This window comes from Chiroxiphia lanceolata, chromosome 2, assembly GCF_009829145.1.
Source record: "Chiroxiphia lanceolata isolate bChiLan1 chromosome 2, bChiLan1.pri, whole genome shotgun sequence".
Lineage (NCBI taxonomy): Eukaryota > Metazoa > Chordata > Aves > Passeriformes > Pipridae > Chiroxiphia > Chiroxiphia lanceolata.
In genome coordinates, this window is record NC_045638.1 from 16,395,491 (window position 1) to 16,423,150 (window position 27,660).

Here is a 27,660-nt window from a genome sequence, read left to right on the forward strand (position 1 = left end):
CTTCAGTACTTGTCCCTTTTTCATTCTGCTGGGATTTACTGAAAGCAAGCAGGTGAGCGCTGCACAGTGCATACAGCACCTCCGAAACTGCTGTGTACAGGACCTGAAAGGAGCATGACCAGGCAACAGCAAAGCAAAACCAATCCAAACCCCAGTGTTCACCTTGCCACAGAGCTAGATACAGTAACATGAACCAGGCACCTGATTCATTAAAGACCTGAAGAATAACACCAAAAAAAAAAAAAGGCAACTTCAAATTTATTTTGACAGCCCAAGTCTTTGTATCAACCAACCAAATGGCAATTAAAAAAGGGCAGAGATGGTTCTGTTCATGATTATGGTGAAGTTTGCAGCCTGTTTCCCCTAAAGATTATCACCTCCCTCCCCTTGGGAAAAAAAAACCAAAACAAACCAGCAAATTAATGGTGTTGCACATCCGTTGTAGTGGGTTTCTGTGGCTGGGTTTTGGTAGCGGGGGCTACAGGGGTGGCTTCTGCTAGAAGATGCTAGAAGCTTCCCCTATCCCGTGGAGCCAATGCCAGCCAGCTCCAGGATGGACTTTCTGCTGCTGGCCAAGGCTGAGCCAATCAGGAGTAATAGTAACGCCTCTGTGATAACATATTTAAGAAAAGAAGATTGTTCCGCAGAAGAAATTCCAGCCAGGGAAGAGCAGAGTGAGAACATGGGAATAACAATGTAGACACCAAGGTCAGTGCAGAAGGAGGGGCAGGAGGTGCTCCAGCCACAGGAGCTGAGGCCCTGCAGCCCGTGGTGCAGACCATGGTGGGGCAGCTGTGCCCCTGCAGCCCATGGAGGACCATCGAGGTGCAGAGACCCACCTGCAGCCCATGGAGGAACCCATGCTGGAGCAGGTGGATGCATGAAGGAGGCTGTGACCCTGTGGGAGGCCCAAGACGGAGCGGGGTCCTGCCGAGACCTGCAGCCCCATGGAGAGGGAAGCCCACGCCGGAGCAGGTTTTTCCCAGGTAGGACTTGTGGCCCCTGTGGGTGACCCATGTTGGTACAGCTCATTCATGAAGCACTGCACCCCATGGAGGAGTGACCCACAGGACAGCAGTTTGGGAAGAGCTGCTGCCTGAAGGATGGACTCACGCTGGAGAGGTCCATCAAAGGCTGTCTCCTGTGGGAGGGACCCCATGGGAGCAGGGGAAGGACTCCTCTCCCTCAGCAGCGGCAGAAACAACAACTGACCATAACCCCCATTCCCCGTCCCCCTGCACTGCTGGGGGGAAGGAGGGAGAACACGGAAGGAAGGAGGGGTGGGGGAAGGTGTTTTTAAGACTGTTGTATTTTCTTTGGCTCTTATCCTGTTAGTAATAATTATAATTATTATCCCCACTTTGACTGATTACCTTCACGGGCAAAACAAGACTCACTGACCTCTCCCAGCTCTTATCTCTACTCATGAATTCTTAGCTGTTTTTTTCTCTCTCTCCTCTGTCCAGTTGCAGAGGGGAGAGTGAGAGAGCGGCTTTAGTGGGTACCTGGTATCTGGCCAGGGTCAACCCACTACAGTCTTTTTGGTGGCCTGTACGGGGAAGTCATGAAGATTTTGAGATAAGGATAGTAATTGGGAGAGGTAACGGGCAAAACAAGTACTGAACAATGTCAGAGAATAAAATGATTGTGGGGAATTTTTGCTGTAATTGTGGTAAAGGTACAAGGAGTGGATTTTGTGTAAATTGTCCACTTAAGTTTGGTGTTATGACGATGTTATTTTGATTTTTGGTGGGGAGAATTTTCATTATATTCTTGTTTTGGTAGGTTGTTATTTTTGTTTATGTAAGGGAAGGTTGTGTAATGAATGTGGAATTTAAAATTCTTAAATATGTGATTCACAGAGGCGAGGGGTGGAATGTCCAGGGTCAACCCACTACATCCATTTATTTAGAAGGCTAAATAATTTCTGCCCTGTGAGCCAGTGCCAGCAGATTTTGGCTGATGCCTGGCCGCTTCACCTGGCGCTGCCCATGCCTCCTCCGAAGTGTGCAGTGAATCCTGCTGAAGTAATAATCACCATGGAAACTTGTCCAGTTTCAACTCCGTTACCATGGGAAAGCACTGGCGCACCCCAAATCTACATTTTTCACTTGCACACCGTTGAATTCTGCTCCGTGATGGCAAATCATGTGCCATCACTTGGCTACTCAGGCCCGTGGGAGTGAGGCACCTCCCCCTGCAGACACCCTGGCTTTGGGATGACAGGAGATGATAGGGAGGGCAGCACCACTCCAAAACTGATGGGTAGAGAGTCCCAGCTCGGGGATGTGCCTGTAAGAGCATGCAAATAGCTCCACGGCCCTGGTGCTTACAGAAATTATTTGCTTGTGCAGATGCTTGTAAGACCAACAAACCTGCAAAGGGGACAGGGAAAAAGTAAAAAAAAAAACAAACCCCACAAACAGAGGCTAAAAAATGTCCAAGGCAGGGAAGCAGGAAATCTAAGTCTCTCCTGAGACTTGTAAATCCTTGGATTTGGCAGTAAGATCCTATGGTAAGCACAAGACTACCTACAGCAGAAATGTCAGGAGTTGATAGTAGAGGCTGGCTGCGTAAAATGCTAATAATTTATCAGGCACATTTGAGTTCTTAAAAAAGGATTTTTAAAAGTAAACAGATAAGCCATTTCTTTTCCTCTCCTGCTGCTGGCTTAAGGAGACTAATTCTGGATTTTTCTCATCTCCCGAAATGTTCTGCAGAAAACATTCACAAATATAGGGTTGAAGGGTTTTTTTGTTTGTTTCCTTTTTTCAAGCCTTGGCTGACACAGATTACAGGGAGGCAGAGATGGCCAAGCATGGGAAAACAGGAGCAAAAATAAAATCCTTTTCCAGAAAGTGACAAGAATCAGTATAAAAAGCATGGTGCCAGTGTTGTTTTGAAAAAAAAGAAGAGCAATTGTTTCTAAAAATAAAGACAATGAGGAGACAGTTCAGCAGAGTCAAGCTGAAAAAAAATAGACATCATCATTTCTATTAAGGAATTAAAAAGCCATTTTCTACTGCTCTTATATAATCTCTACCTCCCTGTTTTTCAAATGACCGTTTTAAACCCCTGGGTCTCTGCAGCACACACCAGCATCTTTGCTCCTCCAGCTGCTGCAGCACAGCCGAGTATTTCACACGACAGTGTCTCTTCCCAATGTTTCTGTTTGCTTGGGAAGCATGAGATCACGGTGTTTTCACAGAGAATTAATGATCTGGCAGAGACAGGAAATTCCCCTGGCAAACCCATTTCACGTTGAGAAACAGAAAAATTAAGATGAAAATTATGCTGTGTAAGAGACTTGAGGGATTAGCCTTCTGTATGGACCCATGGAGAGAGAGAGACAGATCACTGCTTAAGATGAAAGTATAAAACATAATAAAATCTCCCCATTGCTGCTTTAAAAGGCAACAAGGCTGAAGGCAGAGGAAATATCGAGATGAGGAGAAGAAGAGCTCATCTATCACCATCAGACACCTTGAAGAAATGCCTGTGGGCTTGGCTGTTTTTTTTAAAGCATAGTCAAATATTGTTTTCCACACTGAATCCTATATGTTCCTGGGAACTATAAATATACATTGTTGAGCTCCTGGTCCTACACTACCTCTGGGAGGGCCCCATGGTGCAAGGGAAAGGAGACAAGAAAGGTGAGGCACAGCCCTTGATCCAGGTTTATGGGTTTGGGGTGGGGGTTTTCCTCCCCTCCCCTTTCTTATGTGGAATTGTATCTTCTAGTACACCTACTTCTTGAGCATGTCATCATTACAGAAAAAAAATTAACATATATATATATATATATATATATATATATATATATATATATATACACAAAAACACACTTAAAAATATTTCCCAATCCTGCCCTCAGCCTGCAGCTTGGCAGTAGCTGGCTGCCAGATACAGTGGAGTCCCAGCACAACTTGCCTCTGGCTCCCTGTAAAGCAATTTTCAGTTTCATTTGGGAGGGAATCTCAGGGTTCCTAAACACGTGTTTGACTAAACACCTATTATCAAGGTCAGTAACCAGACAGAGTGAAAAGGATCCAAGTCCCCAACCCTCAAGTGAGGAAACCTTTGAAGATCTGAGAGATGAGACAGGCTGAAGTTGTCCAAAGAGGTGTTTCCTAGTTCCTGGACTCCTCTCTTATATACTCCTTATATCAGGTACACAGTACAAAACCTTAAATCAACATGGAAGTGACTGAAACTAAAGTCAATTTTTAGTACTGGTATTAATAATGATAGCTACACTATATTTCTCCTTTAATAAATATTAACTTGAAATATGTGCTAGGTTTCAGGGTTTTTTGGGAGTCTTTTAAAATTGCTGCTTTACTACACATAAATGACTCAGTTATCCAGTTTTTAAAATAAGTTTCACATCCCTAATATACATGAAAGAAGGTAATATAATCCAGTGAAAGTGCCTTAAGTTTCCTTTGTCTACTATACCTCAATGCTGGAAAATCAATTAATTTCACTTTCCCAACTTATCTATTTTATATTTAATTTGATGGTTGTTTTAATTGAAAAGAAGCTTGCAACACTGAAATGAGCCCTATTGTAAATAAGCCAAGCTTTCCTATCGAGTGCTGATAAGAGTTAAGTTCATGGCACTATGCAATGATGTGTGTAACTAACTGTACAGGAAATGGTATCTTAGCTATACAAAAATGCCATGAAAGGCTAGTGATCACTCTAGCTTATTTTTTTATCTGCTGCTGATGGCTGTGCAACAGACTTTTCTCAGGGCTGCTGGGTGCCTTCCTGTGGGGCCACAGCACAGCACCATACACAGATACCCCTGTGCTCTGCTTGCTCATCCATACCATGGCTTGTACCTCACTATCTACACAGAACTCAAATTATACTGTGCACACTACGATGCTCCCTTTGTGGGATGCCTGGCGCAGTATCTCCTGGAAAAATAGGGTTTTCCTTCAGTATAAACACAGTAACAAACAGAAAATTAGAAATTTGACTTAATTGGGCAGCTTGGGGACAAAATTATGGTTGGATTTGGACTTCAATGTTTTCCCAAAACTCACTGCTTAATGTCACTGATCCTCCTGCCAGAAGCAACATGTTTTATTTTTGCTCTGCAGAAGGCCATTAACAAGGGCTGTGGTGAGAGCAGCCCTGACAGGGACGTCTCACCTTCAGGAGGCCAGCAGAGCTGCCGAGCACCTCCATGGCCTGCACCTGACCAGAACATCATACTGGGTCCTGCATGGCCCAGTCCTCATCAGGCTGCTCCTGCCACCGCATGGCAGCACATCCCATCACCCTTGATGCACCATGAAACCACACGCCCAACCTGTGCCCTACTGGCACACGGGTTTCTGAAGGAGCTCGGGGTTGGGTCTGCTCACCCTCAGCTGTCTCAGCAGCCGAAGCTCGACCCATGTTTCTGCATTCTTTTGCTGTAAATACGCAAGTGGGCCATGAGGACACATATTGACACAGACCAACCAGCAACAAATCGTCTTCCATCCTACAAATTTTGGTCTCTACAGTTTCAGCCATACACAAAGGCTTCACCATATTATTACTGGTGTTTTGTTGCTAGAATAGAAAAAATGTATTTAAATGAACTGAGCTTTCATATACTAAATACATGGAACTGTTACTATGCAAATAACACATGGGTGGGCTCTCCCATACATGCAAACCACAGATGAGTTCAGCAGCGTTTGCCTCCCATATTTCCCATTGATTCATCTATTCATCCAGGTACCTGGGACTGCCAATGCTGGCTACCCCATATACCCTTTTAGTAGTGTAAACCTCAAGCACCAAAGGGCAAAGGAGTGACCAACTCAGAAATAATGGTGAACTTGCCTCCTTTTGTGTTGCACCATTTGTGGTGCTGCATTTGATACCTCTCTCACACATCAGCTGAGTGCAGAGGCACCAGGAGGGACAGTGGGCCCTGTTCCCCTTCTGCTTGCAGAAGGGCTCTCCAAGGTAGGGCCAGGCAGAGCAAAGGAGACCTACAGGACATTTCCTAAGGCAAGCAGCCTTTCACCCACTGCCTCTAGAAAAGGGACTCAATGACTCCTCTTGGTCATCACAAAAGGGGAATCACAGGGGATGCACTTCTCTGTCTGCTCCAAGGGGCACCAGGGAAGCATCCTGGTTTAGCCCTACCCTCTTCTGCCTCATTCCCTTGACACAAACACCCAGCAATGCCCTGTTAAGATTTAGGAGGCACCATTCAAGATCAACTGAGGACAAGCAGAGAAAGGCACTAGAAAGAAAGATGGGCAGGATTCATTCTGGTACTGAGAAGAGAGAGAAGGGAAGGCTACACTGGGGTTTCCCTGCCAGTATGAAAGCTACACCCACAGCCATTTCTGCCCACCACTCTGCACAACCTCTTCCGCTCACCATGCACCTACACACTGCCCAATGTTACTTCTCACTCTATGGAAGCTACACCATGGAGGATGAGCTGGACACTGCCAAGGAACGGTTAAAATAAGCATCTCATCAGACAACTTCAAGAGACACCAGAGAAATAACAAGACTCCAATGCAGCTCATGCAACAGGTACTCTTATTTTCCACCACTGCATTATGGATCCTTCCAGGAGGGAAAGCTATTTGTGTCAAGGCTTCTATCCAGGCTGTTAAGCCCTAGGGGAATAAGAGGGAAAGGAAATCATTACAGCAGTGCAAAATAGCACATTATAGATGGGACACTGACAATATGTATACACTGCTTCGGCACACAGCATGATCGTTCTCAAATGCAGGGACTTGACTAACTGATCGTACTCCGGTCTTTTAAATAGTTCAGTTGAATAAATACCACGGCAGTCTGCCTATTGCACAGGCTAATCACCTGCAAAGAGCATGTTAGAGTCATATATTTGCTAACTATATTGCTGTTGTCAACAGCCTGTAGTTAGCAATCCATTCCAGGGAGGAGAGAACTCACTTTTTTCTCATTTAAAAACAAATCAGAACAATTGAAAAAAACAATCCTGTCATGGGCCTGAAACCAGTGTCTTTACTCCCAAGGGCAATATATACAAGACAGACAATAAATGCTGTGGAAGGAACAGAACATTTGCCTGACAAATTTCAACCTGTAGTGAATTTTTATATCCAATTTGAAAGCCTCACAAAACCCCTTATATTGGCAGTGGAAACTGTGACATACGCCAAGTATAAGGGAGACTGCAGTTGCCACTGTACTGTCAGAGGCCCTTCCCTTCCCTTCCCTTCCCTTCCCTTCCCTTCCCTTCCCTTCCCTTCCCTTCCCTTCCCTTCCCTTCCCTTCCCTTCCCTTCCCTTCCCTTCCCTTCCCTTCCCTTCCCTTCCCTTCCCTTCCCTTCCCTTCCCTTCCCTTCCCTTCCCTTCCCTTCCCTTCCCTTCCCTTCCCTTCCCTTCCCTTCCCTTCCCTTCCCTCCCCTCCCCTCCCCTCCCCTCCCCTCCCCTCCCCTCCCCTCCCCTTCCCACCTTCCCATCCCCTCCCAAACCTTCCCTTCCCTCAGAAGTATTTGAGATTGATCTTGCTATTGCCAAATCTTCCAGTTTCTTGTATCTGCAGCATATCCCAGTTCCTGGGGTCTCTAAACTGTCATGCTTGGAGGAACCTTGCAGCAAGTTTATGAAAATAAAACCTTTCCAATGGCGGTTTATTTTTTGTCCTTGGTATAGTACAGAAATGCCTGAACAGCATCAGCTCACTTAGCCTCCAGAAAGCTGAACACATGCTTCAAGGTGGAGACAGTGCACAGAAATCTGATGTATTAAGCCTGATACATGAAGGACAAATATAAATTTGCCAGCCATAATTACTGCTGAGTCACGTGCCACCTGGTTCAGTGACGTCCCTTTGACCCAGCAGGTGCTTCTGATTCAGTGCAGCTTTCATGGTCCAAATTTCTGTTCCAACAGGGAAGACAAGTTAGTGTTTTTGTGACTGCAGAAGTACCTGTTTAAATCAGCTTTCCCTCTATGCAGCTGGCAGTGTGCAGGTGTCTCCTTGCAAAGCATGATGTAGTCTCTTGGGATGGGAATGTCAGTGGCTCCAGCATTGTGTTGGGACAGACATGTCAGTGCCCAGCAATCACACTCCTGCCCTGAGAACCTGCCATGGGAAGGTGCTCCCTGCATAGCCCTAGGGGAGCATATTTTCTGCAGCACTTTCCCAAAAGCCAAACTGGAAAGCTGCTTGTTCCTGGGAAAGTCCTGCTGCACTCTCCTCTCCATCTCTCAGCCCCACTGAGCACCACTCAGAATCACTGAATCACAGATGGACTGAGGCTGAAAGGAACTTCTGGAGGTTACCTGGTCCAACCCCCCTGGTCAAGCAGGGCCACCTAGAGCTAGCTGCCCCAGACTGTGGCCAGATGGCTTTTGAGTATTTCCAAGGACGGAGATTTCATGACCTCCCTGGACAGCCTGTGCCAGGGCTTGGTCACCCTCACACTGAAAAAGTGCTTCCTGATGTTCAAAGGGAACCTCCTGTGTTTCAGTTTGTGCCCGTTGCCTCTGGTCCTGTCACCGGGCACCACTTCAAAGATTCTGGCTCCATCCTCTGCACTCTCTCTTCAGGAATTTCTGATGAGATTCCCCCTGAGCCTTTCCTTCTCCCAGCTGAACTGTTTCAGCCTTTCCTCACAGGAGAGATACTCTAGCCCATCATCTTTGTGGTTTGTGGTCAACTTGGTGTCCACCAGGACACCCCAGGTCCTTTTCTGCCAAGTTGCTTCCCAGATGGGCAGCCTTCAGCATTACTGGTGCCTGGAGTTGTCCCCAGGTGCAGGGCTTTGCACTTCCCCTTGATGAACTTCATGAGGCTCCTGTCAGTCCATTCCTCCCACATGTGGATGGCAGCACAGTCCTCTGATGTAACAGCCACTCCTGCTGGTTTTGTGCAATCTGCAAACTTCTGCAGGTATGCTCTGCCCATCATCCAGACCATTAATGAAGAGGTTGAGCAGGACTGGACCCAGTACTGACCTCTGGAACACACCACTATTCACTGGCCTCCAGCAGGACTTTGTGCTACTGATGTCCACTATCTAGGCCTTGCCATTCAGCCAGTTTCCAATCCACTGTCTGGTCATCCAACCCCCGCATCAAGCACTGTGTCCTTGAAGATCTTACAGGAGACAGTGACAAAGGCCTTCCTCAAGTCCACATAGACAATATCCACTCTTATTTACCAGGTTCTCCTCGTATACAGGAGGTCAGCTTCCCACAGGGAAGGCAAACTGACAATGGATTGAGAGTCTCAGAAAGTCTAAATTAAAATTATATGAGGGAAAAATGGAACTTACTCTAGGGATCTGTCTTGCCTCAGAGCTCCTGAGATTTACTATACCTTAACCTCCACAGCTATCACACACATTGTGCACCGATGTATTTACTTTTGTAGTAAGATCATAGGAAGAATGCAGACTCATGCTAGCATTCTTGGGCTCAAAGTGCATGATTTTCCTATGGGAAAAAATATTTTAAAGAATTTTTCTTGTTATTAAATATCCCATTTAACTGATTATTTAGTATCGCTTTCAATCAAAACATTATATTCGCCAGCAAAGCAAAGAAAAATGAGCTGGTTTGAGTACACAGAGCTAAACAAAACAAACAAGAGAGCCCTTGCTTTACAGTAAATTTTAAAACCCATGCATTTTGTTTTCCCAGCAATCAATACACCAATGATAACAAGAGGAAAAGGGTACCAATTAAACATAATTGCCAGCCTTGCTTCCCCCAAAACCCAAACCAAAAAGCACTCAGTGTCAGCCTAATAAAATATTTGTTCCTTTCCCAGTCAAGTGCCTTATTAAACAGCCCTTAAAGCATCTCAGTTCTTACAAAGGATTTCCAAGTTTGATATCAGTGAAACGACTTCAAAGCATCATTAGTTTCCCAGTGGAGGTTTGTTCACTGATCTGAGACACTAGGCTCACTATTTTGTCTCGACTCTCGCCACTGATCCCAGGCACAGATATTTTTACTACACTCACTTGATCTTTTCCAACATGCAGATAAGAATTGGTATCAGTGTGGCAAAGGCTGCCATCCATTGCCCATCTCTTCTTGCTTATGTGAATCTGTCTTGCTCCTGGTACAAAAGACAGGGACCCTGCCTTGGACTAGTTACCAAGTCTCAGCTGATAGATTAGTGAGGTAAAATTAAAAATCAGTTCTTAAGCTGCTGTGGCACTTTTGCAGGCAAAACATCTGACTTTTCCCCATTATACCAACATGGTTTTGACTACTTTGTCTGTCTCCCAACTAGCTGCAATAGTGTAGCACACCAGACTTGAGGAGTAAACCAGCCTCACCAGCTCAAACCCTGTTAAAGAAGCAAGGTGCCACCAGTATCACATATGTCCTCAGTGACCCAGGCCTTCAGACTCACTGCAAACCCCTTCCCACATGCTCCTTACAGCACCCCAAGCTCCAGTTAAAAAACACTTTTTGTTGGTGCAGACAGGGCCAGAATAGGGCTAAACTCAGCAATGCTAAGGGGACTCCCCTTAAGCTTGTCTTGCTTTCTGGACCTTCTTGAGACAGAAAGGAAGAACAAGCAGAAAGCAGTTTTATTATATTTTAAAGCCATGGGGGTTAGAATAGCAAATTCCAACACTTCTGTAACTCATCTTAAGTCAACTGAAAGCCACATTTTCACATAACCTCTCATTGTCCTAATATAGCCTGGTTTAAATAAATAAATAATGAGAAGAAAAGCAAAACTAAATGAAAAACTGAACCTTCTAGCTTGCAGATTCTTTCTGGTGATTTACGAACGCTCCTATCTAAGAACACGGGTAAGGACGTGCATGTGATGAACCACATCTACATGTGTCACCCAGATTGCCATGGTGGGCCGAAAGGGTAAACCCTTTCTCCTGCCCATAGCTCTGATTACTCTCATAGCACAGATATTGTCCAAAATGACAAGATTTAGGGATGGGCCAAAGAGCTGGGGATCAACAACACACTCATGAGCTTATTTTCCCTTGTGGGACAGGGTCTCCCTTGGGAGCACAGGCAAAGACGAAGGTGCAGGAGTATTGCGGTGCTGCCTGAGGAGCAAAAGGGTAGAGGAGTCTTCCCCTCCCCCTGTACAAATGGTGGTTATTTAATACTTCGTCTTTCCCCACTAGCATAAGTAACCAAATGCTGCATCACCTTGCCACTTCAAGATCAAGCCTATGCTCAGTTTCAGATTTATTAAACTGAATCTCCTCCTCTCCCACCCCATCACTTTGATAAACCAAGCCCAACATTTAATCAGCTACATGATGGCTCTAACTCTCAGCAGAAAGTACGCGCATGGCAGATTTCAAGTACTCATGCACCACCCTATCTCTAATGTGCGGATGGAAAAAAACCTTCAAGTAAAAAACGTCCTTCATTTTTATCCTTGCAAAATATTTAAGCAGCTGCAAGGATTTTGTTTAAAAGAGACCGAAAAACGTAAGACTCCTGTAATGTGAGAAAAAATGCAGCATTTTTTTCTTTGAATCTCACATCCTTTTACACACGCTTTCATCACAGCGTTTGTACCAAGTGTTTCCTGGTTTGACTTTGAGGGGCAGAGAACTGACCTCTTCTCTCCATCGTGCTGTGATGCACGAGATGTCAGATGAATTCTGACTGAATTCAAAATAACACCCAGCATGAGAGGCAGCATGACAGTGCTGATGGATGTAATGAGAAAACCTCACAACCTTTCAACATGTTTTCACCCACAAAGACCAATTTTGTCTTCCTAGAAGCCCCTTGACTGAACTGTGAAATATGCCTCTGACAGATGACTCTGACCACAAATAATATGTAAATAACAGAAAATACTGAAAATAGGTCCTGTTACATCTCAGTGCCACTGAGGTTACTGCTGTTAAGTCAACCAGTCCAAGTTATCATAGAATCACAGAATCACAGAAAATACTGAGTTGGAAAGCACCCATCAGGATCATCAAGTCCAACTCCTGGCCCTGCCCAGGAATCACATCATGTGCCTGAGAGCATTGTCCAAACACTTCCTGAACTCTGTCAGGTTTGGTGCTGTGACCTTTTCCCTGAGGGCCTGTTACAGTGCCCAACCACTCTCTGGGTGAAGAACATTTTCCTAATATCCAACCTAAACCTGCCCTGACTCAGCTTCATGTCATTCCCTTGAGTCCTGTCAGTGGTCACAAGAGTGAAGAGATCAAAACCTGCTCCTCCACTTCTACTCGTGAGGATGTTGTAGACTGCAATGAGGTCTCTCCTCAGCTTCCTCTTCTCCAGGCTGAACAGACCAACTGACCTCAGCTGCTCCTCATAAGGCTTCACCTTCAGACTCTTTGGACACTCTCTAATAACTTCATATCTTTCTTATATGGTGGTGCCCAAAACTGCACACAATATTAAAGGTGAGGCCACCTCAGTGCAGAGCAGAGCAGAGCAGGAAAAACCCTTCCCTCAACCGGCTGGCGATGCTTTGACTGATGCCCCCCAGGGCACAGTTGGCCCTCCTGGCTGCCAGGGCACTACTGACTCATATTCAACTTGCTGTCAACCAAGACCCCCAGATGCCATTCCGTGGCACTGCATTCCAGCATCTCATTCTCCAGTCTATGTACACATCCAGGGTTGCCCCATCCCAGGTCTGGAATCTAGCACTTGCCCTTGTTAAACTTCATATGGTTGGTGATTGCCCATCTCTCTAATTTGTTGAGGTCTTTCAGCAATTACAGATTCCAATAAATTGCATTACGTGTAAAGCCTAGAAATGCCCCACATGCACATGCATAAACGCAAGCACTTCTTCTCTAATGCCTTTTGCCTCATCCATTTGACTGTGACGTCTAATGGGCAGCAATGATTTTGGCACATGACTAGCACAAAGCACAGACCTCAGGTTGGATTCTAGTTACTGCTGCAATCACTCATGAGGATGAGTGGGCTCACATCCATGCACATCCTCATTGAGGTGGAATGGGGCTGCCTTCCCTTTCAGTCCAGCTGCTGGCCACTACTTGTGTTTGCATTTCTCCAGTGTGCCTTTAATTCCCCCTCCCTCATGTTTCTCTGCTGCTGGAGCACATATAGTCTGCCTAAGTGTGAATATTAATGTCTAATTTTATTAATTTGATGCTCCACGAACCAAGATCTTTCAGCCAGTTCAAAGCAGTCTTCTCCAACTGGGTATCCCAGCTTGGACCGACACACTGCTTGCAACGCATGGAGGTGAGACTATTCCAAACCATGCCAAGATTACACAAAAAAAGTAATAATGCTCTTTGTCATCAGAGATCCAGACTCAGACTACTCAGAGGAAAAGGGTTGTATTTAAGGACATGCAGGCAAGGCAACCAGCACTGTAAGAACAGCACTGCTATTGCAGGTAAAAGTAAATATTATTTTCCCGGTTCTATGAACAAGTCAACATGAACGTATTTCCAAGATGCATATTGCAAGAGGAAACAAGGTCAGTCCTGCCCACACTTTTCCATCAGACCTTTGGAGACAACATGCATCATGATGAGTGCAATATACCAAATTTTGTTATCATCACCTCCCCTATCTTAATGATGGCTGCATGGTTCCAGAAGAGGAGTGTGCTGCTGTAGGATATAAAGTTCCTGACATATTTAGTGCAGCATTTTTCACCAGCAATTTCCGCTGCGATGTGGGCTATTACATGTTCAGAAAAACTTTGGGAAACTGCAGGATGCAGAACGACAATTATATCTTTCCCAGAGACTACTACGTTAATGGATCAGTGTCATCCATCACCATAGATCGTAAGTCCTCTGGGGAACATCACCAGGCCACTCTAATAAATCTGACTGGGAGATTTCGTATTTGGCTGTTCAGCTCAGCCTTAGGAAGCAGTTTAGCAACACACTCTGCAGTATGACTATGGCTCAGCTATCCTGGTGAGGTGATGTTGCTTCACGGCCATGAAGCTCTGGATGTAAGAGGTCCTTGCACACAGGGCTGCAGCCTGGCATGAATTCCTCACACGGTCAGTTCTTCAAAGAATCGCATTTTGCTACATGGATTGTAGACAGTGAAAGAAGAAAACTGCGTAGCTTCATTCGTTTACCAACAACAAGGAAAAGGAAACAAAAAATAAAGAAGAACAAAACTAACAGGAAAAAAAACAAAACAAAACCAAAAAACCTGCCAGCAGACTGGTGCAGCTCTGAAGTAGATTTTTTTTGCTGTCAATCTTCTTCATTCTTCAGGCTGCCTCAGCAGACAGAGCAGACTGTCTGCCATGAAAATGTAAGGTGATGCTCTATTAGGGAAGAACATACTTCTCGCAAGCTCTTCCTTCAGGAAAGCCAAACAAATAACCCACAAATAAAAACCTCCATAGCTGTACCATGTCCTAGCTTATTCTTGTAATAACAGGAGGATAGGACCTGAGGCTGTTTCTCCGTGTCTCCCACGCTAATGTAAATACAGGAGCAGTGTAAGAACAGGTTGAGGGGAAGGTCAGCCCCATCGAAGCCCTTTTGGGAGGCAATTCTGAGAGAGGGGGTCTGAGGGCACTTTTGTCTCTCCTGCTTTGTGTATATTCTGTTTCAGGCAATGATATATTTTCCTGCTACGCTTTTGAGGTAGGTGGAGCTAACAATCTCCTTGTACAGAATGGGGGGTGGGGAATGCCACAGCATTGCTGCTCCCAGGCTTAACCATTTTGAGTTCTCTCTTCCCTTAGGCACGAGCTTTCACCACTCATTCCACCCCATGCCTGTCCAATGCCACGGGCAATGCTTGTAGTTCTTCTCCCTCAGCCTGGGTATACAATGAGATTGCACCAACATCAGTGCTCTTCCCACTACGATAGGGCCACCACCAGACATGCCCCCAGGAATGGGGACAGCCTTGGGGTGCCACCCAAGCCTGTCCAACCCTCCCCATCTCCACATGTAGCTCTTTAACAACTCATCCAAAGGACGGCTGACCCCTTCCAACTGTTTCAGTGTGGGTGTACTGGGTTTGGTCAAAAGAGCAAAGATGGAGACTGAGGGCTTGAACTACTGCATCACCAAGTACTTGTTGATAACACAACAGAGCCTGGGAGATTAGCAAACAAGGAGGAAATAGTTTTAACTATGCAGTAATTTCAGGGAATAAAAACTGCCTATAGCTTATATAAGTCAAGAGAAACAGCACGTGGCAGTCTTGCCTCAGGCAAATCCATATGTTGGTAGCAAGCTACAAAAATGACACCCCTCCTTGTAGATAGAAACAGTAAGAGCACCCAAGAAGCACAAAATATTCAGTATTTTCTTGGTGGGGTGTTAGAGAAAACAACTATGCTCATTTAAGAGCCTGCTGTTGGCAAAGGGGGAGGGCAGATGCCACCTGCAAAAGTTCTCTTCCATCCCTTCTGGTGGGATGGTCAGCACCTGGTCTCTACACTTGTCCCACGCTCAGAGGGTAAAGCCATTGCTGAACAGAGGGGCTGCTGCACCTTTCAGTTCCTCCTGCATGCAAAATGTGGGGTTGTGCCACACTGCCCCAAGAAACTCCATGGCTCCAGGTGGGCTGTCCTGTCTGGGCACCACACATGCAGGGATGGGTGGTCTGTGAGGTACCAAGGCAGTACATGCCATGGTGCTGAGGGAAACCAGAGGCATCTGCAATACGAGATGCATAGCAGGAACAAGCCACACCACTACAGGGGTTGCACAAGAAGCCCCGAGAGCTAAGGCAGCAAACAAGAAAAAACTATGTTTTTACTGCCTGTCAGTGGATGTGCTCATGTGCCAAAGTGTTGGTTGAGCTGGGTAAACATCTGGGCAGTACAAACCAAACCAGAAGAGACAGCTGTCCCCTGGCAAGCACAAACCCTTTGTGACCCCAACTGAATCCTCCCCAAAAAGGTATCATGGTCCATAGTTAAGAAACCGAGCAGACAGCTGCTGGCCATAGCCACCCTAGGGAGGGTGACCACCAGGGCAGGTGTAGGTGACAATAAACTCTGTCAAGATGTGCTCCACAACAAGAAGGCACGAGAGTTGCCCTAAACTCAACATCAACAAGTTTTCCAATGGGAAGGACGGGTCAGGCTGCAACAACCAACTTGCATTTCCATGTCTGACTCATACAACAAAAAGGGCCGTCTTCACAGGACGCATTTCTCAGAAAACACTTCATGCAGGTTAACTTCAGTAATCTCAAGGGATGGCAGCCAGCTGTCGGCTGCTGGGCACAGCACTTGCTTCTGTTTGGACACAGGCCCTTGGCTGGATCTCACTGGTGAGATCAGTGCCAGCACCCACAGCTTCCTAGGGTACGTGGCCATGGGGAATGGGTCCTGGCACACACCCACCTTACCACCCCCAGGCGTCTTCCATGTCCAGTGGAAAGGCTCCCTCAGCATGATGCAAAAGCATGAAGAATCATTAAAATCCATTGACTTTTTGTCCGACACTATCAATTTTATAGCTTAATGCTAACCAGAGTAAGCAGGAGAGCATGCTGCTACCAAAAATAAATTAAAGGGGGCATGGGTCTTTGAAGATCCCAAATCAGCCAGTACAATTAACACCCAGTAAACTTCACCTGGTCCTTACAGTGATTAAGGCTGACTTGGCCACTGCTCTGGGTGAAGCTTTTGCAAGGACCCAGCCACTGACACAGGCTGGCAGTGGCCAAGGGGTGGGCAGAGGAGCATCCCAGGAGTGGCGGGCACACACCACCCCCGTGGTGATGGCACCAAAGCCACCAATGCGGCAGCAGCAGCAGGAATGGACACAGTGCTGGGGGGACGCCGGCAACAGAGCGTTGCTGGCCGGCTGTTTGGGTTTAGCTGTCTAAACAGGCACTGAGGGATTAGGTCCCTGCGTGTCTTCAGCACTAATTAAAGGTTGTTTATTATCCAATTGTTCCCGATAGCATATATTTCTTCCTTGTGTAAACACAGTTGACGCCAATGCCTAAAAGAACCCGCAGAACCAAAAGTGGTGGGAAGGTCTGTGTTTGAGCAAGTTATGGGGTGCGAGGGACACCCCACAGCCTGCCCCACTGACGCCCAGCTCTCCCTATCCAGCAGCCACAGGAACCGGTGCTTGCAGTCACACAGTGCTGGGCTGAACACTCCTGAGCTCCATCAATTTCCTCCATGCTGTTTGTGACTTGGGCAACAGTTAGCAGAAGTTTGGGCTGAAGCATTCACTCTTGGAGCAGCAGTAGTAACATGCCATCAGATCTGACCAAGGCAGCTGGAGCAAGCTCTGACAGCAGCGTGAAGTTGATACCAGAGCATCCTGGGCAGTGCTCGTACACACAGTGACACACAAAATGTGCCTCTGGAACAACGGGCAGCATACCCTTATTTCATCAATCAATTTTTGGGACCCTAGAAAGGGTTTACCTATATAGTGTCAAACAAGGCCCTTTGGCAACATCTGCGCCCTTGATACAGCCAGTGAAGAAGAACTGGTGTCTTCTCCAGACCTTGGCTTTAGATGGGTGGTGGGTACTGAGTGGGTTTGGCTGGGACTAGAGCCCAGACTTTACATCAGAAAGCCACCAAAGCTGAAAACTCAGGCACCAAGGAGAACAGAAATGCAACTTATCCTCCTTGCCTATATGGTCTTGATTCTGTGTGGCTGCATTCTTAAACACAGTTATCCCCTGTTTTTCAAAAGGCCTTGCCATGCTGCAAAAGGACATACATAAAAGGAAGAAGTGATTATTTTTCATGGGTCTCTTTGTGACTTTCAAGCTTCTGACTCCAAACTAAGCAACATTGATTTCACACAGATTTGCACATGTAATATAAAAAATTTAAACTGATCCATTAATTTGCTTTTAATGATATAATGCTACTTGCTGTGCTTGTAAATGTACAGAATTCTTTTAGTCTTTCTCTTGCTGCATCTTACAAAGGCAACATACTGTAGTTTCAGTAGTTGCATTTTTAAATGTGTTTATCTGGGTCACTGCTACTTACAGCATAAGAAGATTTAGGGAAGCCAGTTTAGCATCAGTCTAGTGCAACGGAAAAAATTCTTTAATTAAAATGAAAAGAATTGTATCGTTTGGCGGGTAAAAATCTCCACATTATCAAATCAGAGAGTTTGGACTTGATTTAAGAAGAAAATAGACCTTTGGGCAATTTCATTCAAAAGGCACTTGCGCTTTTGGGGTTTTTTTGACTCGTCACAAATACCTATAATTGGCAATTTCAGGTACAGAAAAGAGAACATAGAGCATTATAACATCAGGATTTTCTTTAACGGTATGATGTAAAATCAAGAATAATAATGTGATTTCCAATCATGGTGGTCCATCTGACACTCATAGAGCACTGCCATGTGCACTCCAGCTTGCCCTGAGAGGCCACACTCCTGTGTAGTGGCTGGAGGATAAGGGAACCTGTTTTCATGGCACTGCTCCCAGATCCTTCTACTAAGACAAATAATCTGCAAAGAAAGCAAGCAGGGAGGGATGCTCAGAGCCCCGGAGTGGCACCAGTTTCTGTGCATTTCCAATGGTCCTAGCTTTCCACTGTCTTGGCAAATGCCAATATAAAGGAAGAAGTTGGCCAGGAGAGGCAAAGCTGCCGTTCATGTGGGAAATGGTGTAGGAGGCTGAATGGCCTGAATGGTTGAGCACATCCATGTGATGCAATAACAACATCCTTTGGCATCACACTGCCCGCTGGGTGACAGGGAAATGACTCAGAAGATGAGAGCACTTCAAAGCTTCATAGAATACTAGTTTATTTTAGCTGAAGCCTATCTATCATGGAGCAGGGAGGACTGTAAGCAGAAAGCATCCGCTCCACATCCTGTGGCTGCTGCTGGAGTGGTTCATCCCCCAGGAACAAAAGATTTCCTCCTCTTTTGCTTTTCTTTTGGTCAACAGAGGAAGACAGGTGAGGAAATAGCTGTCATTGCTGCTGCTGAACCACAGCCAGTGGATGCCTGACACTGCACTGGAGTGGGATGAGGTGTTCAGTGCCTGCTCCTATGTAGCCCACTGACTGTATGACAGAAAGCCAAACAACTGTCCATCCATCAGTAGGGTATTGGTGGGATGGAAACATTAGGTTACAGCAGCTGCATCACTATGATCCACAGTCAATTATTCCCCATACCCAAATAGCAGCAAAAAGGGGAGGAAAGGAACAAGTGTGTAGTCAGTAGTTTGATCCTGTTATCGACTGGATGCTAACAGAGGAAAATAGCTAAGCATAAAATATTTTTTGTGTCAGAAACAGGGAGAGAGGGTGACGGATTTTCTTCAGATTATTGAAGGCAAGAAACGGAAAGTCATAAATTCTCAAAACCACAAAGTTTTCACTTAGTTTTTTCAACCATGGCCATTTTTACCAGTTTTTTGGGGGTTGCTTTTTGTTTGCTTTTTTTTATTTCCTTCAATCTATTCCTTGCTGACAGACAGCACACCAGCTATTCACTGGATATGGTCATCTACAGCCTCAGTTTTTGGGGTTCTGTGTGACTGCAAGAGAGCTGCTTCTGGCACTTCGAGGCCCACTGCAGCAGAAGTCAGCAGGGCCAGCTACAGATCAAGACCTCAAAGGAGTAAAAAGCTCAGTATCTAGCCCCCTAGTAAGAGAGGATTTATTTTATCATATTCCTTTTTAGAGATTTATCACTTCCTTTACCTTCCTCCATACATACAGTGGAGAAAATCTGTTTTAAACATGTGACAGGCACAATTTCCATTACAGAGAAAATTTGGGTGATAAATGAAGAAAAAAAGGAGCTATTATTAACCCAGAGATGATCATCGTGCTGATGAGTGAGCATAAGTTTCTGAATATAAGTGCTGTTCAGTATATTTACAAGATTAGGTTGCCACGTCATTCTTCAGATGACCTGACATCACTGGAACCCTTTTGCTTGGAAATACAGCTATAAGAAGCTATAGAATGTTGACTTTGGGTTTGTTCAAGTAGGTATAAATGCCTTCTTCTCAAGTGCCTTGGAAGTCTGCTGCTGGTCCTTACAGAAAAACACATCTCACCCTAACATCAGGTCCCACAGGTTGTGAAGCCCTACATTCAACTTGGCGGGATTTTGGTGCAACAGCTTCAGAGAGCTCTGTTGGATCAATGCCAGTGATACAGATACCTTTGAAAGCAGGTCAGACACCAATCCTAAGGAGACCTTGAGCACGCCCCAAAAAGCTGAAGAAAGGAGCAAAAAGAGAGGGAAGGATGCAGAGCTCCTGACATCTGTATTGCAGAACTGTGGGGACCTCCGAGTTGTCTCCAGATCAAAGGACCACTTGATAGCAGTCACCAAACGCCTTCTAGCAGAACACCACCATCCATCTCAAACTTCACACATCCTCCCAGGAGAGGCCACTATGCTGACACGCTTCATGTTTTATTCCCGGGACTAGCTGCAGAGGAAGGAAGTGATAGCACACAGAGATGTGGCACCAGCAGAGAGTTTGGGGGATCCAATTCTGGGGACACACATAGTGCTGCTGGGAAAAGTGGAGATGGTGCAGGGTACAAGACACAGACAGTTCTGGGCAACAAAAAAAACCCAACCAAAAAAAAAACCCCACCCCAAAAGAAAACAAAACAAAAAAAAACACCAAAAAAAACCCACCGAAAGAAACCCCAAACATATGTATGACTGTTGTAGGGAAGATGAAGAGGTGACTGGAGGAAAAAACCCTAGAGCTGCTGATCCTAGGGATAAGACGAATGAAGCTGCTGAGAACCCCAGAAGCAGAAGTGGTGGAAAACTGAGTGTTAGGGAAGATACAGAAAACAGTGACAAATAAAGAACTGCTGTGCAGTGCCCTTAGCTTGCAGAAAGAAAATTCCTTGAGGGATGTCTACTGTATTTTTAAAATAGTTGCCAAAGATGGATCATAAATTCCTCTGACCACAGCTGAGGAAGTGATCTATTTTCATAACTCTGAAAGCTGGAGAAGAATTGAGGTGTCTTGATCATAACTACAGAAAACCAGGTCACGTAAACAGGTGTATTTGGGAAACTATCCTCTTTCACAGACCTCCATGGGCTCTCCATGATCTGGCTGTGAAGGTCTGGTCTGGATTGAATGATCAAACAAAGTGACTGGCAAGCAGTGGAGTCCCAGGGCATCTCCACAGTGTGATCTGCAAAACTGTTCTCAGCTAAAATTGCAGGAGCTGTTTGTACAGAATGAAAATACATTGACGACAGTGTAAGGCTCTAGAAGAAAAATATTCTACTCTCTGCCTGCAATCACTCCCATCTGCAAATCCCCTTGCACTTTGTCTTCTAGAAGGGAAGAACATTACACTGAAGCCATTCCCAAGCAATAGCATTTCTTGCAATTAACAAAAATCAACTTTAAATGCATGTTGTCAAGCCACTAAGAAATTTCTTATCGTTGCCTTGAAACCACAAATTCCTGTGGCCTGCTTAGACCCAGTTTGTGCTTCAAATTTTCAAATCAGCACAACAGTAAGATTATTAGAAAATGTGTGTGTCCTAGTTAGAACAGCTGATTCATCACTGGATGGGTGTAGCCCAAAAATGTGTATTCTATAGCCTTCCATGCCATTTCCCAGAAACTGTTGTCAGTAGAGGTCTGCGAGGTGGGGGGATGTTCCTGACCTCATGCCCTTTTATGGAATTTCCCACTCTGAGGGAAGGACTGAGCATCCTTTTATGGAATTCCCCGTTCTGAGGGAGTGACTTAGCATTCCTGCCTGAGCTGGAGAATATATAAACCTGGAGTTTCAGAACCTTTCCACCACTCGTGGGATCCAGAGGAGGACTGCAGCTTACCACTCTCAACCAGACTGCAGCTCACCGCTCTCAGCCAGACTGAGACCACCACCCTCAACTGGACTGCAATCACCACTGTTGGCCGGACTGCAGCAGCTCTCCCACTGGCAGGTTTTTTCCCCTCTCCCTTTGCTTTGGACTTGGGGGGGGGGGGGCAGGGAGCACCGCTTTGTTTGTGCCCCGGGGTGCTGGGTTGTACATTTGGGCTTTGTGGGTTAGGGCTGGTTGCTTGTCTGTGTGGTCGTACTTATTGTATTATTTTATTAAATTGTTATTCTGACTTGTAATCTCTCTTTTGAGTTGGGTTGGTTTCCCCTGCTGGTTAAGTTTTAAACCAGCACAGTGTGTTATGCTGCAGCCAGTAAATACCACAGAGAGGACCCTGAGATTTACACCCCAAGGTTGAATGATTTAACAGACAGCCTCCAATCTGAGAAATAAAATAACTAAGGAAAATGAACTCTGAAAAACAAACAAAACATTCTCAGCCAAAATGTAAAAGAACCTGAAAGAGTCAAAGAAGAGTCAATACAGATTTTCAATTTCATTACTTTGATTTAATAAAATTCTTTGGATAGTGCTGCTTGCTCAGTACAACCATAGAAATTGTAACGGCAAATATTGCACTGTGATTTATGGATTGAAAGGTTGTCTGATTTCATTATGCTGGTAGATATAACAGTGCAGACACCTTCTCTTGGAAAGCTATTTCTAAATTGCTACATCAATATTCAGATTCAAAATTGATATTTACCTTCTAGAGGAACAGCATATGTCTGTATGTCCACATGTGTGCACACACACATACAAATTTACATTTTAATATTTCTCCATTTTTCAGATCACAGGAATACATTCTACAGGAACTGCTGCTTTACCCTAAAGCAACCTATGCAGTTGCAAGGTGCCCAGACCAGGACATTTCTGCTGATTGTATCCTCTTCTCTCACTAAAATGAATTCAAGCAGAAGTACCCAGCAGGGGTTCAGTTCAATCATTTGCTATCCCAGGCCTATGAAGGTGTAACTTCACCTTCAGTTTACAATGACATAATTGATGGATAAATCACTGAAACCCTAAAATATGCAGTCCAACACTTATGTTAACTCTATATTTTTCAGGTGGAATAGAGCACAGTAAATAATTTTTTAACTAAACTTTGCCTTTCACTCATGGTTTTGCAACAGAAGTACAAAGCAGTGTGTTAAGGTAGATTTCACGTACCAGAGCCCACATGCCACTGTCTGTGATATCCATGGGACAGGAGGCTGACAGGGAAGCAAAGGATGCAAGACACCACCAGTGAAGGAGAGAGAGGCAGAAGTGAGGAGGCAACATGGCTAGAGAGGGACAAGGATGTCCCTCTGCAAGACAGAACCTGGTGTCCCTGCTGACCCCTGACTTGCACACCTTGTGCCACACATCCCTCCTGGTTGTCCCCACAAGTCTTGCCCTGGCCATTAGTCCCTTCTTCCCTACAGCACTAAGGTAAGACTTCAGGATGGCCACCTTAGGGAGGCAAGAGAGTCAAGGTCCCACAGCAGGCATTCCACACGCTCTGTGGTGCTAGGGGAGCTGACAGCAATGGGACAGCCCTTGGGAATGCAGACACACAAAGACAGCGGCCAGCAGCACTCCTCCACAGCAGGGACTCGTGTCCAGCTGGCCTGCAAGCCGTGCTCTGGAGCACATCCTTCAGTGCCAGCTCACATCACCTGCATGCCCCAGCCCTTGGGGCAGCAAGTCTTCAGAGGGAGCATCTGAAAAGGGTTGGGAGAGGATAATGGGGACAGCAACTGAAGCTCCAAGGAGACAGACTCATCCTCTGCAGCAAGTGGAAGAGTGAGGGCACATACAGCCATCATAAATAAATCAGGTCACATACCCATTTCTGCTCGCCATTGCAAAAGCCCACAGAGCGATCCTTTGCCTTGTCCCCCTCGATCACTGTCACCAGGAACAACAACTGGTGCTTATCAGCAAAGACATCTCTGAGAAAGAGGGACTTCAGGACACAGTGTCCTTCCCCAGTTCCTTGAACCCCCAAGACAATTTACAATGCTGTCACTCGTACATATTCCCTCCTCATCTGCTCAGTTCTTGCCTCTAAATTTTCCATTTTGCTTTCTAAATAGATGTCCTTAAGAGTCTTACAAGACCTTGATGATAAGCCATTTTACTGATATTCTGGTTCACTTTTCAAAATATTTGCAGATTATAGGATAAATAGCATTTGCTTTTATCCGTTCTTCAGGAAATAACTTACGATACCCAGATGAAAATTTATTAGTTAGCACTGGGGAAAGCAGATCCTTCCCAAAATTAGCCTTTGACCCAGTTAGTCTTTCATAAACAAGAGATGATTTAAAAAATCCTCAGCAGATAAGATGTTTGCGGCCCCAGCATCAACTTGCACGAACGCTGGAAGGTGTAAGCATAACAAAGCTACATCAGCCGTATTTCACAGCACCAAGATGGAGGATGAAAAACTATGGAAAACTTCCCTAACGAAATGTCAAAGCCAACTAGCTTCACTGCAGCTAATCTGCAAATCTTGATGACAGTGCAGATTACCCAGCCTGCTAAACTGACAAGCGCCCAAGGAAGCTCATGTCCCAGGGATTACACCTCCATTTCAGTTTGCCTTCTTCTGAATTATCTGGAAGAGCCCTGGAGGAAACAAGTTTCAGCTCATCTATTTCCTTCTGAGGGCTTTCAGTACACCACCCAGTCAAGCAACAACAGTGCATATACACAGAGAGAGAGACAGAGTCCCAAACATTGACATTACTGTGCAATAGGCCAGTCACCCGCAGATACCAGACGGAAAGCTGCTGACAGATGCTGCAGCATAAACCTCCTAAGAACCTTCAGGTTTGGCGACAAAATCCGCTGTTCTCCAACCACACTGCCCTGATCTAAATAACGCCCAAAATGAGATTTATTTTTTTCTCACACTGGCTATCTATAGAAGATCCTTTTTTGTAAGTCTCTGTTGTGCAGCTTCTGAATGTCAGGCCCAGCAAATCAAAACATTTTATTGCAATTTCATATTGTTTACTTTTGCAAGGCAGGATCTTGGCAGAGACAAGCGTTTCCTCCAGGGACAAGGAGGATGGGGCTGGAAGGAAGCATTTTAATGCAGACTTCCTTATTGTCTGCTTTAATAGGGACCCTGGCTGAAATACAAAGGAAGAGGTAGCTAAGAAGACCTTGGCTACAAATTTAGAGATGTCAGAGAATGGGTGTGAGGATGCACCAAGGCCAGCCTACACAGGCAGTGACAACAGATCAGGGATGCAGCACAGCACCAGGAAAATGTCGCCAGTCCCAGCCTACCTGCCACTGCTCCCTCAGCAGGGTTGGGCAGAATCCTGTGGGTCCCCTCTGGGCAGGTGCAGTCCAAAGGGCTGTGGCCAAGAAGGCACAGGGAAGGACAGCCTCGCCTGCGCTGTCCTCACTGTGTTCCCAGCACCACTACAGAGCCAGTGTGCCCCCCATCCAGACACTCCTGGCTCCTTCCCCCGACTCTCCTTCTCCCTCCACAGCCCAAAACTGTGGGCAGGTTGCCCTCCAAGGAAGATGGCACCATGAGAGTATTTATTTCTTCATGAGGACCCTCCCACTATTCCAGGATGGCCAGGGACACTGGAAAGCACCAGCGATTCCACCACAGGCGTAATTTTTCACTGCATGTTTCCAGGGAGATTTGATGCACAATGTTCAGGCAATTGGGTAAGCAATATTTAAGTTGATGAGAGCTGATTTAAGAGCTCTAGGTACGGGGAATAATGTCACATTCATACCTCTCACATGTACATGAGTCTGCTGCTGAAGCAATAGTCCTCCAAGGAACCTGCAGGAGAGATGGGTGATGCCAGGGCAGCAGTATGGCCAAAAGGAATTTAATGACTTTGTTTTGTCCCCGACTGTCCATATTGGAGACCCAGACCTTCTCATCTTCTTTAATCCCAGCTTCTTTGGGCTGCTTCACACAAAACAAAAGTCCCAGGGCCAGATCCATGGAAGGAGCCTGATGCCTTGAAGTCATGACTCGCCCCGTCTCTGGCACCACATGCAGTCGCAGGCAGATGGGAAGAAGCAGTCAACAGCTCCCCACTCCCACTGGGTGCCTGGCAAACCTCAGCAGAGTCAAACTGCCAGCTCTCTGCTGGGCATAACAAATCTCCCTGTCCTTCGGCATCGCCTCTCTCTCCTTCTGAAGCTTTGTTTTGGTAGAGAGTGTTTCACAAAGACCTTTACACAAACTCACCCCGACAACTGCTTTATTACGTAAAATGATTCACTGGTGTTTAAAAATCCAACAAACAGGAACCCTCACTGACTTTATGACCGACTTCCCACGAAGGCACCAAGGCCAGCAATGGCTAATGTTCCGTCTGGCATCGACTCCCCGTGAATATCTCTCAGCAATAACAACTGATAGCAGAGCTTGGAGTCTACACATCATCCCCCTGTTTGTACATAAATTCCCTTTAAAAGGATTTCGGCATCCTCACACTGCTTCTTCCCAAGCATTCAGGCTCTTAAAGCCAAGTCAGCCAGACAGAATGGTGCCATGCAACTACAAACAACATGGGACAATTTTTTATTACAATACACAGCACTATTCTTTCTAAAAGCACTGCCAGTAATATGCAGTGTGTAAGAATACACATTCATTATAAAGAGGTTAGATACTAATTCCTCCAGCTTAATTTTTTCTTAAGGGCACCAGCCCATTTTTCAATTAAGGCAGGATAATATTATTAATCATAAAAAATTGCTGATGTGTAAAATTGTTTCCTTTCTGGCTAGCATTGGCTGAGAGACATGGGACATGCTGCCTCTGAATTAGTCTAACTCAGTGGTAGTATGGAAGCTGTATCATTCTTTTTGGTGATGATTCATGCTGCTTCCAGCCTCAGCCGTGGGGAAAGGTGCATTCTCCTTTAGGAGCATGGGTCTCTGCTGCTCCAGGTGCAGGCTGGTAGCAATGAGCCTATGGATATAGATTCCCATGGAAAACCAAGCACTGTCCACCGTGGGGCAAAAAAGCCAGCATGAATGGGCAGCTCCATGCCAAGAGAGTGCTTTAATGCCTGAGTACTTCCAGGGCACTGTGTTTCAGCACCCCCTGAAGAGAAAGATGAGGCTTCTGTCCCCACCCTCAATTTTCTGTGCTAAATTTGTCACTATGGGACTCTCTGGTGAGATCATCAGTGCTTCCTCTTTAATGCTTCTCCCCCTTCCTCTGCTGCTGAATGGGTTTGCCTAATTCTGATCAAGATAACTGTGCACATTGCCTTCAGATGGGGACACCAAAAGCGGCATGAAGGAAAGAGAAGAATTAAACAACCCAAACCCGCTAAAATAGTAAGCTATGAACAAAACCTCTCCTTGTCCTGTAGTAAGCAAAGGAGACTCCTGGAGTGTGACTTGGCAATATCCAAGAAGATACTGCCGAGATGTGGGCATGCTAGCATCCTGCAGAAGGACAGCAGCTCCCTGCTGCAGTACACCCTAGTACCCAGCTCCTCACCCTGCCCAAACTGGGGACCTCTCAGATCACTCCTGGTGCAAGTGCCCCACTCTACCCCAGGCCAGACCATGAATGTTTTAGGCAGACAGGACTCTGTACCCTGGTCTTGCTCCTGTAGGTAGCTGGCTGTGACCTTCAGGAGCCCTCCCTGGGACACAGGCAGAAGAACCCAAGTGAGGAGCAGGGCTGTCCCAGGCTCCTCTGCGTTGGAGCCAGGAAACGACCCTCTAGCAGGTTTGCTGGGGATCATGGAGCTGGAAGGAGACAGACAGGTTCCTGGCTCCACAAGTGCTGACGTGTATTTCAGTGGCACAGATCCAGACAAAAACGCCTTGTCTCCAGTCATGTGTCCAACCCTTTTCCC

The 27,660-nt window shown here is 45.8% G+C and overlaps 1 protein-coding gene across 4 annotated transcripts in view; it reads right to left on the reverse strand.

Annotated features, from left to right (window-relative positions):
• RAI2 (retinoic acid induced 2) overlaps nt 1-27,660 on the reverse strand; it is a 49,013-nt gene that overhangs the window by 3,473 nt on the left and 17,880 nt on the right. The window contains exon 1 of one of the 4 annotated variants that reach the window (XM_032680478.1): nt 23,640-23,663. The exons of the other annotated variants lie outside the window; for them this stretch is intronic. The gene's annotated coding sequence lies outside the window, so the exon portion shown is untranslated. Of the gene's footprint in view, nt 1-23,639; nt 23,664-27,660 lie in introns of those variants that run through there. 4 annotated transcript variants of the gene reach the window in all.